The sequence below is a fragment of the Triticum dicoccoides genome, chromosome 7B, assembly GCF_002162155.2.
Source record: "Triticum dicoccoides isolate Atlit2015 ecotype Zavitan chromosome 7B, WEW_v2.0, whole genome shotgun sequence".
Lineage (NCBI taxonomy): Eukaryota > Viridiplantae > Streptophyta > Magnoliopsida > Poales > Poaceae > Triticum > Triticum dicoccoides.
Window position 1 is genome coordinate 475,037,956 of NC_041393.1, and position 12,140 is coordinate 475,050,095.

The window sequence follows — 12,140 nt, forward strand, 5'->3', positions numbered from 1 at the left end:
TAGATGAATCTGAGATTGTGTGATGCATATCGTATAATCATGCCCACGGATACTTGAGGTGACAATGGAGTATCTAGGTGACATTAGGGTTTTGGTTGATTTGTGTCTTAAGGTATTATTCTAGTATGAACTCTATGATAGATTGAACGGAAAGAATAGCTTCGTGTTATTTTACTACGGACTCTTGAATAGATAGAACAGAAAGGATGACTTTGAGTGGTTTCATACCCTACCATAATCTCTTCGTTTGTTCTCCGCTATTAGTGGCTTTGGAGTGACTCTTTGTTGAATGTTGAGGGATAGTTATATGATCCGATTATGTTATTATTGTTGAGAGAACTTGCACCAGTGAAAGTATGAACCCTATGCCTTGTTTCCTACCATTGCAATACCATTTACGCTCACTTTTATCATTAGTTACCTTGCTGTTTTTGTATTTTCAGATTACAAATACCTATATCTACCATCCATATTGCACTTGTATCACCTTCTCTTCGCCGAACTAGTGCACCTATACAATTTACTATTGTATTTGGTCTGTTGGTGACACAAGAGACTCTTTGTTATTTGGTTGCAGGGTTGTTTGAGAGAGACCATCTTCATGCTACGCCTCCCACGGATTGATAAACCTTAGGTCATCCACTTGAGGGAAATTTGCTACTGTCCTACAAACCTCTGCACTTGGAGGCCCAACAACGTCTACAATAAGAAGGTTGTGTAGTAGACAGCAAGCTCTTTTCTGGCACCGTTGCCGGGGAGGTGAGTGCTTGAAGGTATATCTTTAGATCTTGCAATCGAATCTTTTTGTTTCTTGTTTTATCACTAGTTTAGTCTATAAAAGAAAACTACAAAAAATGGAATTGAGTTTGCCTCATACGCTTCATCTTTTTAATATCTTCCGTGAGAATGATGGAAAGGAAAATTGTGCTCAATTGCTAGAAGAAGAATGCATTAAAATGTTTGGTACTAGATCTTTGTATGATGAGCATGATTGCAATGTTGTTAGTATGAATTCCTTGAATATCCATGATGCTAATGATATGCAAAGCCACAAGCTTGGGGACGCTATGTTTGATGAAGATGATATGTTTAGTCCCCCGAGTTTGGATGAGAATATTTATTATGATGAAAGCATGTCTCCTATTTATGATGATTATATTTATGAAAGTCGATTTGGAGAGGTCATGACTTTATTTAGTGATGATTCCACTATTTCAGAAGAGATTCCAATTGATTATGAGAACAAAGTTGCTACTTATGATCATTATTGTGATAATTTGTATGCTATTAAGAATAATGATAACCATGAAACTTGTCATCATGATTTTAGTTTTCAATTGGATTATGCCTCACATGATAATTATTTTGTTGAGTTTGCTCCCACTACTATTCATGAGAAGGAATTTGCTTATGTAGAGAGTAGTAAATTTTCTATGCAAGTAGATCATGAAAGGAATGCTTTAGGTGCTGGTTATATTGTTGAATTCGTTCATGATGCTACTGAAAATTATTATGATAGAGGAACATATGATTTTAGGAATTGCAATAATATCAAGTTTCCTCTCTATGTGCTTAAAATCTTGAAGTTATGCTTGTTTTGCCTTCCTATGCTAGTTGATTATTGTTCCCATAAGTTATTTGCTCACAATATCCCTATGCATAGTAAGTGGGTTAGACTTAAATGTGCTAGTCATATGCTTCATGATGCTCCCGTTATGTTTCAATTCTTATCTTTTATGTGAGCATCATTGCCATCATCATGCCTAGCTAGAAAGGCATTAAAGAAAAGCGCTTGTTGGGAGACAACCCAATATTTACCCTTATTGTTTTTGTGTGTCCACATGATTATGCTACTTTATTAATCATGTTTTATAGCTTTTGTTTCAATAAAGTGCCAAACTAAGACATTTAGGATAGCTTACGGTGATAGTTGTGTTGATCCTGCTGAAAATCAGAAACTTTTGCACCCAGTACATTAGTTTTGTTAATTCACATAAACGTCCTTCTGATCTGATTCTTTTTGCTATGGATTTTTACACAAATTACTTAGGACTTCCTAATTTGGTAGGATTTTTGGAGTTCCAGAAGTATACGTTTGATACATATTACTACAGACTGTTCTGTTTTTGACAGATTCTATTTTCTATGTGTTGTTTGCTTATTTTGATGAATCTATGAGTAGTATCGGAGGGTATGAACCATAGAGCAGTTGGAATGAAGTAGATATTACATAAATATGAAATTAGAATGAGTTCATTATAGTACCTAAGTGGTGGTTTTATTTTCGTATACTAACGGAGCTTACGAGTTTTGTGTTGAGTTTTATGTTGTGAAGTTTTCAAGTTTTGGGTAAAGATTTGATGGACTATGGAATAAGGAGTGGCAAAAGCCTAAGCTTCGGGATGCCCAAGGCACCCCAAGGTAATATTCAAGGACAACCAAAAGCCTAAGCTTGGGGATGCCCCGGATGGCATCCCCTCTTTCGTCTTCGTCCATCGGTAACTTTACTTGGAGCTATATTTTTATTCACCACATGATATGTGTTTTTCTTGGAGCGTCATTTCATTTTGTTAGTATTTGCTTGCTTTTATTTAAAATAATGTTTTGCATCTTTAATTTCAATAAAAATGTCAAGGATAGCATTTGTCGTGCTTATTTTGCAAGTATACATGTTGCTGTTTCAAAACAGAAAGTTTACCGCTGTTGCAAAAAAATCCCTAGAAAAGTCAGAGAATGATAAATGTTGAAACCTTTTGCATAATAAGCTCTCATAAATTTACTACAGTGTGAATTTTCTCTCATAATTTTTGGAGTTAGGTAAGTATTGATACTCTTGCATTCTTTATAGACTGTACTGTTTTAGCAGATTGCTGTTATGTTTGCATTGGTTGCATATGTTTGCTTGTTTAATGATTCTATTTGAGGATAGGAGTATTAAATATGTAGAGATATTTATTATGAAATGTGGAATAAAAAATTTAGTTATTTTTTACAGTAGAAAATGATAAGGTTTTGCATTGGTTTATACTAACTTATCTCACGAGTTCTTGTTGAGTTTTATGTGGATGAAGTTTTTGAGAAATAGAGAAACCATGATATGAGAGGAATTAAGGAGACACAAAAGTTCAAGCTTGGGGATGCCCAAGGCACCCCAAGATAATATTCCAAGAAGTCTCAATCATCTAAGCTTGGGGATGCCCGGTAGGCATCCCACCTTTCTTCTTCAACAACTATCGGCTAGTATCGGTTGAACCTAAGTTTTTGCTTCTTCACTTGAGTTGTGCTATCCTTGCAATGTCATTTTATTCTGTTTTGCTTGCTGTTTGAATACAATACCAAGATCTGAAATTCTTTAATGAGAGAGAGTCTTCACATAGTTACATAATTATTTAGCTACTCATTGATCTTCACTTATATCTTTTTGGAGTAGTTTGTCATTTACTCGTGTGCTTCACTTATATCCTATGATTAAATGGTTGAATGAGTTGAATGTCATAAATCTGAAATTTTATATGTCTCATTTTCTTATCCCATGGGGAGTAATGACTTCACATCTAAGAAGTAGAGGTTGTAAATTTATTGAAGGTTAGCAAGCATTGTATTGGTCATTTGAACAATTCATGAAAGAATATTGAAGGAAGAGAGATTTCACACATAAATATACTATCATAGACATCTTTTATAATTGTGAGCACTCATTAAGTATGACATGCTAAAGAGTTGATGTTGGACAAGGAAGACAACATAATGGGTTATGTTTTCTCACATCTCAGTTAAAGTATATTATCATGGATCATTCAAACATGTTGAGCTTGCCTTTCCCCCTCATGCTAGCCAAAATTCCTTGCACTAAGTAGAGATACTACTTGTGCATCCAAATATCCTTAAACTAGTTTTGCCATGAGAGTCCACCATACCTACCTATGGATTGAGTAAGATCCTTCAAGTAAGTTGTCATCTGTGCATGCAATAAAAATTGCTCTTAAATATGTATGATCTATTAGTGTGAAGAAAATAAGCTTTATACGATCTTGTTATGGAAGCAATAAAAGCGACGGACTGCATAATAAAGGTCCATATACAAGTGGCAATATAAAGTGACGTTCTTTTGCATTAAGATTTTGTGCATCCAATCATAAAAGTGCATGACAACCTCTGCTTCCCTCTGCGAAGGGCCTATCTTTTACTTTATGTCTTTTACTTTATGCAAGAGTCAAGGTGATCTTCACCTTTCCCCTTTTCATTTTATCCTTTGGCAAGCACCTCATGTTGGAAAGATCCTGATATATATATATATATATATATATATATATATATATATATATATATATATATATATATATATATATATATATATATATATATATATATATATATCCAATTGGATGTAAGTTAGCATGAACTATTATTGTTGACATCACCCAAAGGTGAATACTTTGGGAGGCAAAATTATAAGCCCCTATCTTTCTCAGTGTCCGATTAAAACTCCATAACCATAAGTATTGCGTGAGTGTTAGCAATTGTAGAAGACTATACGATAGTTGAGTATGTGGAGTTTGCTAAATCAAAGCTCTGACATAGACCCTTCCTGAAAATAAGATAAATTGTAATTGTTTGATGACTGAGAATGAAGTTTGCTAGAAAGTTTATGGTCTATGCTTTAATATGTGAATAGCTTGTTACTTGATCTTGAGAAGTTTTATGAGATGAACTACTGTTATGACATATAATCATGCTACAAAAGGTGATTGAAATTATCATTGATCAAACTTGTGCACCTGCTAGCATTCACACTTCATAAATTCCTTTTATCATTTACCTACTCAAGGACAAGCAGGAATTAAGCTTGGGGATGCTGATACGTCTCCAACGTATCTATAATTTATGAAGCATTCATGCTATATTATTATGTGTTTTGGATGTTTATGGGCTTTATTATACACTTTTATATTATTTTTGGGACTAACCTATTAACTGGAGGCCCAGCCCATATTGCTATTTTCTTGCCTATTTCAGTGTTTCGAAGAAAAGGAATATCAAACGGAGTCCAAACGGAATGAAACCTTCGGGAGCGTTATTTTTGGAACGGAAGCGATCAAGGAGACTTGGAGTTGAAGTCAAGGAAGCTTCGAGGTGGCCACGAGGGTGGGGGCGCCCCCCCCCTACTTGGCATGCCCTCCTGTCTCGTGGGCCCCTCAAGGCTCCCCCGACCGACTTCTTTCGCCTACATATTCCCATATACCCTAAAAACATCAAAGCGAACAATGGATCGGGAGTTCCGCCGCCGCAAGCCTCTGTAGCCACCAAAAACCTCTCGGGAGCCCATTCCGGCACCCTGCCGGAGGGGGGGATCCCTCACCGGTGGCCATCTTCATCATCCCGGCGCTCTTCATGACAAGAAGGGAGTAGTTCACCCTCGGGGCTGAGGGTATGTACCAGTAGCTATATGTTTGATCTCTCTCTCTCTCTCTCGTGTTCTTGATTTGGCACGATCTTGATGTATCATGAGCTTGCAATTATAGTTGGATCTTATGATGTTTCTCCCCCTCTACTCTCTTGTAATGGATTGAGTTTTCCTCTTGAAGTTATTGTATCGGATTGAGTCTTTAAGGATTTGAGAACACTTGATGTATGTCTTGCCGTGCTTATCTGTGGTGACAATGGGATATTCACGTGATCCACTTCATGTATGTTTTGGTGATCAACTTGTGGGTTCTGCCCATGAACCTATGCATAGGGGTTGGCACATGTTTTCGTCTTGCCTCTCTGGTAGAAACTTTGGGGCACTCTTTGAAGTACTTTGTGTTGGTTGAATAGATGAATCTGAGATTGTGTGATGCATATCGTATAATCATGTCCACGGATACTTGAGGTGACAATGGAGTATCTAGGTGACATTAGAGTTTTGGTTGATTTGTGTCTTAAGGTGTTATTCTAGTAGGAACTCTGTGATAAATTGAACGGAAAGAATAGCTTCGTGTTATTTTACTACGGACTCTTGAATAGATAGAACAAAAAGGATAACTTTGAGGTGGTTTCGTACCCTACCATAATCTCTTTGTTTGTTCTTCGCTATTAGTGGCTTTGGAGTGACTCTTTGTTGCATGTTGAGGGATAGTTATATGATCCGATTATGTTATTGTTGTTGAGAGAACTTGCACCAGTGAAAGTATGAACCCTATGCCTTGTTTCCTACCATTGCAATACCGTTTACGCTCACTTTTATCATTAGTTACCTTGCTGTCTTTATATTTTCAGATTAAAAATACCTATATCAACCATCCATATTGCACTTGTATAACCATCTCTTCGCCGAACTAGTGCACCTATACAATTTACTATTGTATTGGGTGTGTTGGGGACACAAGATACTCTTTGTTATTTGGTTGCAGGGTTGTTTGAGAGAGACCATCTTCATCCTACGCCTCCCATGGATTGATAAACCTTAGGTCATCCACTTGAGGGAAATTTTCTACTGTCCTACAAACCTCTGCACTTGGAGGCCCAACAACGTCTACAAGAAGAAGGTTGTGTAGTAAACATCAGTGATCTAGGAGTAGATCACTGGACAGCGGTCAAAATTATCCTTAGGTACCTGAAGAGGACTAAGGAAATATTTCTCGGTTATGGAGGTGACAAAGAGTTCATCGTAGAGTTACGTCGATGCAAGCTTTGACACTAATCCAGATGACTCTGAGTCTCAATCTGGATACATATTGAAAGTGGGAGCAATTAGCTAGAGTAGCTCTGTGCAGAGCATTATTGACATATAAATTTTCAAAATACATACGAATCTGAATGTGACAGACCTGTAGACTAAACTTCTCTCACAAGCAAAACATGATCACACCTTAGTACTCTTTGGGAGTTAATCGCATAGCAATGTGAACTAGATTATTGACTCTAGTGAACCCTTTGGGTGTTGGTCACATGGCGATGTGAACTATGGGTGTTATTCACATAAAGATGTGAACTATTCGTGTTAAATCACATGGCGATGTGATCTAGATTATTGACTCTAGTGCAAGTGGGAGACTGATGGAAATATGCCCTAGAGGCAATAATAAAGTTGTTATTTATATTTACTTATATCATGATAAATGTTTATTATTCATGCTAGAATTGTATTAACCAGAAACTTAGTACATGTGTGAATACATAGACAAACAGAGTGTCACTAGTATGCCTCTACTTGACTAGCTCGTTAATCAAAGATGGTTAAGTTTCCTAGCCATAGACATGAGTTGTCATTTGATGAACAGGATCACATCATTAGAGAATGATGTGATTGACTTGACCCATCTGTTAGCTTAGCACTATGATCATTTAGTTTATTGCTATTGCTTTCTTCATGACTTATACATGTTCCTATGACTATGAGATTATGCAACTCTCGAATACCAGAGGAACACTTAGTGTGCTATCAAACGTCACAACGTAACTGAGTGATTATAAAGATGCTCTACAGGTGTCTCCGATGGTGTTTGTTGGGTTGGCATAGATCGAGATTAGGATTTTTCACTCCGTGTTTCGGAGAGGTATCGCTGGGCCCTCTCGGTAATGCACATTACTATAAGCCTTGCAAGCAATGTGACTAAAGAGTTAGTTGCGGGATGATGCATTACGGAACGAGTAAAGGGACTTGCCGATAACAAGATTGAACTAGGTATTGAGATACCGACGATCGAATCTCGGGCAAGTAACATACTGATGACAAAGGGAACAACGTATGTTTTTATGTGGTTCGACCGATAAAGATCTTCGTAGAATATGTAGGAGCCAATATGGGCATCCAGGTTCCGCTATTAGTTATTGGCCAGAGAGATGTCTCGGTCATGTCTACATAGTTCTCGAACCCGTAGGGTCCGCACGCTTAACATTCGTTGACGATATAGTACTATATGAGTTATGTATGTTGGTAACCGAATATTGTTCAGAGTCCCGGATGGGATCACGGACATGACGAGGAACTCCAGAATGGTCCGGAGATAAAGTTTGGTATATGGGATAATAGTGTTTGGTCTCCAGAAGGGTTCCGGAATTCACCGGAAGGGGTTACGGATATTTCCTGAAATGTTTGGATACGAGAACACTTTATTTGGGCCAAAAGGGAAAGCCCACGAAGCTTTTGGAAAGTGCAAAAGGAAGTTTGGCGGAGACCAGAGGCTAGACGCCAGGAACCCTGGCTTCTAGGGGGTAGACGCCGGGAACCCTGGCGTCTAGCCCTGGAGTCCGAGAAGAACTCTTGCCTTTCGGGCAAAACCGACTTGGAGGAGGCTTTTACTCCAAGTTTCGACCCCAGGGATCAATATATAAATAGAGGGGCAGGGCTAGCACCAAAAACACATCAAGAAACACCAAGCCGTGTGCCGGCAACCCCGTCCCCTCTAGTTTATCCTCCGTCATAGTTTTCGTAGTGCTTAGGCGAAGCCCTGCGGAGATTGTTCTTCACCAACACCGTCACCACGCCGTCGTGCTGCCGGAACTCATCTACTACTTCGCCCCTCTTGATGGATCAAGAAGGCGAGGACGTCATCGAGCTAAACATGTGCTGAACGCGGAGGTGCCGTACGTTCGATACTTGATCGGGATGGATCGTGAAGGTGTACGACTACATCAACCGCGTTGATAGACGCTTCCGCTTTGTGATCTTCAAGGGTATGAAGATGCACTCCCCCTCTTGTTGCTATGCATCACATATATAGATCTTGCGTGATCGTAGGTAAATTTTTTGAAATACTACGTTCCCCAACAACTACTACCTGTGTTATCCTGCAATTCTCACAAACACTTTAGTCCCTCAACCAAGTTTGTTGTCAATACTCCAAAACCAACTAGTGTAGGCACTAGATGCACTTACACCCCGTCATCGGCACAGGGTGTGTCAGTCTGGATGCGTCCACTCCCCCACCTCCCCTTTTCCGCTCTTGCGGGCGGGCGGCTGTAGCACCGACAATCTTCAAGGTGGGATACATTCTACGGCTCGTCGGTCTAGGGTGCCCCCTTGGTCCAAAGTCGATCCTTTTGGATGATCTTGGGGGTGTCTGGATGTTGGGCAGCGGCCCTGGCGGCGGGAGATGTGGCGTTTGTGGGTGGAACCTACGTCTTGGGTGTGGGCGGGCAACCATGGCCTCGCGGGGGCTTGGTTGCGGCTGGTTGGCAGAGCGTGGGTATGTCGGAGGGGTGTGAGCGTCGAAGTTCATCACTTGCCCATTTCTTGTACTGGCCGACGGCGGCGGCGGCCGTGGTCATCGTATCCTTCATGAAGGTGTCGTGGCGGTGCTCCTGCCCCTCGCATGTGACTCCAAGTGAAAACTTGATCTACGGATCGGACGGTGGCGGCTATCCGTGGGCGTCCCCTTCTAGGAGGCACTGTCTTGGAGTCCCTGCTCTGTCATGACCGTCTCCCCCTCCTTGTTTCTTTGTGGAGATCTCCGTCCTCTCCAAACGGTTATCCTTCGTCATCTTTAGTTAGCTTGGTAGGCGGTGGCATTGGGGGACGGTGCTCGACACCTTTGTATCATATCTTGGGTATGTGTGTTGTGTGCGGTGGTGGTGTGCGTTGTATCGGTGTGTCCGGATGTTGTGATAATGTCGGCTTTATAATATAAAGCGGGAGGAAACCCTTTTTGGGTAAATCGGCATAACCCTGCAGCAAAGAGTACATCATCATGGTTCACTCTAAGAATCTGCTTTACTTCAAAAGCACACACCCCATTCTCCTATATATATGTACGCAATCACTTCTTATTCTACCTGGTTAAAACCAGCACATCATAAGCTTGTAGGTTTTGAAGTACCTGAACCAGACACGTGAAGGAAAAAAATTTCCTGTGAGCATTATAACCATACCACAAAGATGGTTGTAGGAGCGAAGCCCTTGTGCATGTCTAGCCAAGCTAACTATATTGAACTTCTTGACTCAAACATGGTTGCACTATTTCAAATACTCATGCAACGTTTGCTGTCATTTTAGAGACCTTGTGTTGGCTACGAGGTACCCATAATAAATCATTGGATCCAACACTGGAGGGCATTTGCCAACCTTATAAAAAACATAAGTAAGAAGTTTCATATCCATGTCAGGTCATATCATGTATTCTATCCCAACTATGGACTTGTAGCAAGTGGATATATCAAATACACATACAAATACTTCGTTACTTTAGTATCAAAGGAGGGACTCCTATTTAATTAATACTCGATACGGTGCAGAATACATAGTACTAAGAAGTAAATTTCAAAGAAATATGGGAACATAGTTAGATGGTTGTCGCTACCTTGCAACATCATGTCAATATTCCCTTCGTGACAGTAATAATGCAGCATATAATTTATGCTGAGATCACTCACATGAACTGTATCTGCTTTAGCAATAATTTTTCTTTGATTGTTGTCTCAAATGTTGCACACCATGCTTCTTTAGAGCTTCTTTCGATTCATCGTATGTTATTTAGCTGCGCAAAAAAATGCAAGTTGCTAGTTAATGCATAAAATGCAAATAAGGTAAACGTGCAGAGACAAGACAAAGTAGGGAAATATCAAACATCAAGGCTAAGACAACATACCGGACCAACCCCTTCAAGACTAAGTGTCCTTGCTGTTAAAAGTATTGAGGTATTTGAGCATTTCTCTCTTAAGACCATCCTCTCTTCCCATGACAAGCTCTATACAATAATCTGAATGTAGCATAAGAAATGAGAAGATTTATTATGAAATGTTGACCCAGATGCTAAGCAAGATGAAAAATAGAGAGCCACCAGTTGAGGCAAGACTGCCTTTAAATTAGACACAAGATAATTATTCCCTTTATTGGTTTGAACATAAATGCAATGATCTGAATGTAGCATATGAAACTCTACAGCCTCTTTGCTGCCCAAATCTGGTGGTCGAAGAGGCAAAAGCCAACCAACATGCAGAGCACTTGGATGAGGAATGCAAGGAGCAGTCATGGGGCGTAGGCGAAGCACCTAGCGGTTCACTGCCCACGCTGCCAAGAGCGAGCCCTACCGCAGCCTCTGCTTCGTCATAACCGTCGCCGGCCGCCGGGGAGATGGAGATGGAGAAGGCGAGCAGTGGAGCGCCCAAGCGGAGGCGATGATGTGGGATCGAATACGCTACCAAGATGAAAGGGCGCACGGGCTGCCGCGGTGCTGATCCGTGGTTAGGATTGGACACACACACAGAGAGAGAGAGAGAGAGAGACCATGTGGCGCTATAGATCTTGAGGCGGCTAGGTAGGGTAGGGAGGTGCTGCAAGAGAGATGGGGGGACAGAACCGAAGGGAAGGAGGGGGGTCGAGCGAAGGGAGACGGGTGGCTCGCTCTTTTTGTTTTTTGTTTTTTAGCTAATAAAGACGGGCTCACTTGTTCGGTTGTTTCCACGCAAGGTCTGAATGGGCTTCACCTGAGAGCAAGGGTCCAATTAACCACATGCCTCCAATTTTGCTGCGAGAGCAGCTGCCCAGTTTAGTCGCGTTAAGCGTTACGCCCAAAGTTTAATCGGATGGCCATAAACTCCCACAAACGCAGATCCGACGGCCAAAAGTATTGATGGTCTGATAGGGTTGGGAGAGTGCTCGGTTATAATGTATCTAAATTGTGCTACACGTGCATATGAGTTTTTCACTGAATCGCATATTTCAGGATCATAACATTTATAGCACAGAATATAAACTCTGAATCATGAATATGAAAATATAATAATACTATATTATTGCCTCTAGGGCACTTTCAACATCATACATATTTCTACAAAAGATTTTTTATGTATGGGATTGCATGTAGGCCATCCATCTTTATCTATCTGGTCAGGTCATTCTTCTTTCTTAACAACCAAGTGTTAAAGACTACCAATGCCTCCACTTGCGATGCAATTCACTGAGTGAAGACATCATACATATTTCTACAAAAGATTTTTATGTATGGGATTGCACGTAGTCCATCCATCTTTATCTATCTGGTCGGGTCATTCTTCTTTCTTAACAACCAAGTGTTAAAGACTACCAATGCCTCCACTTGCGATGCAATTCACTGAGTGAAGACAATGTGGTTATTGGGCTCGTCAACCATGGAAATCGCAAATTTTGTTTCATGTTGTTCTACATGTTGGTTAATTCATTTATCCACTCAATACACACA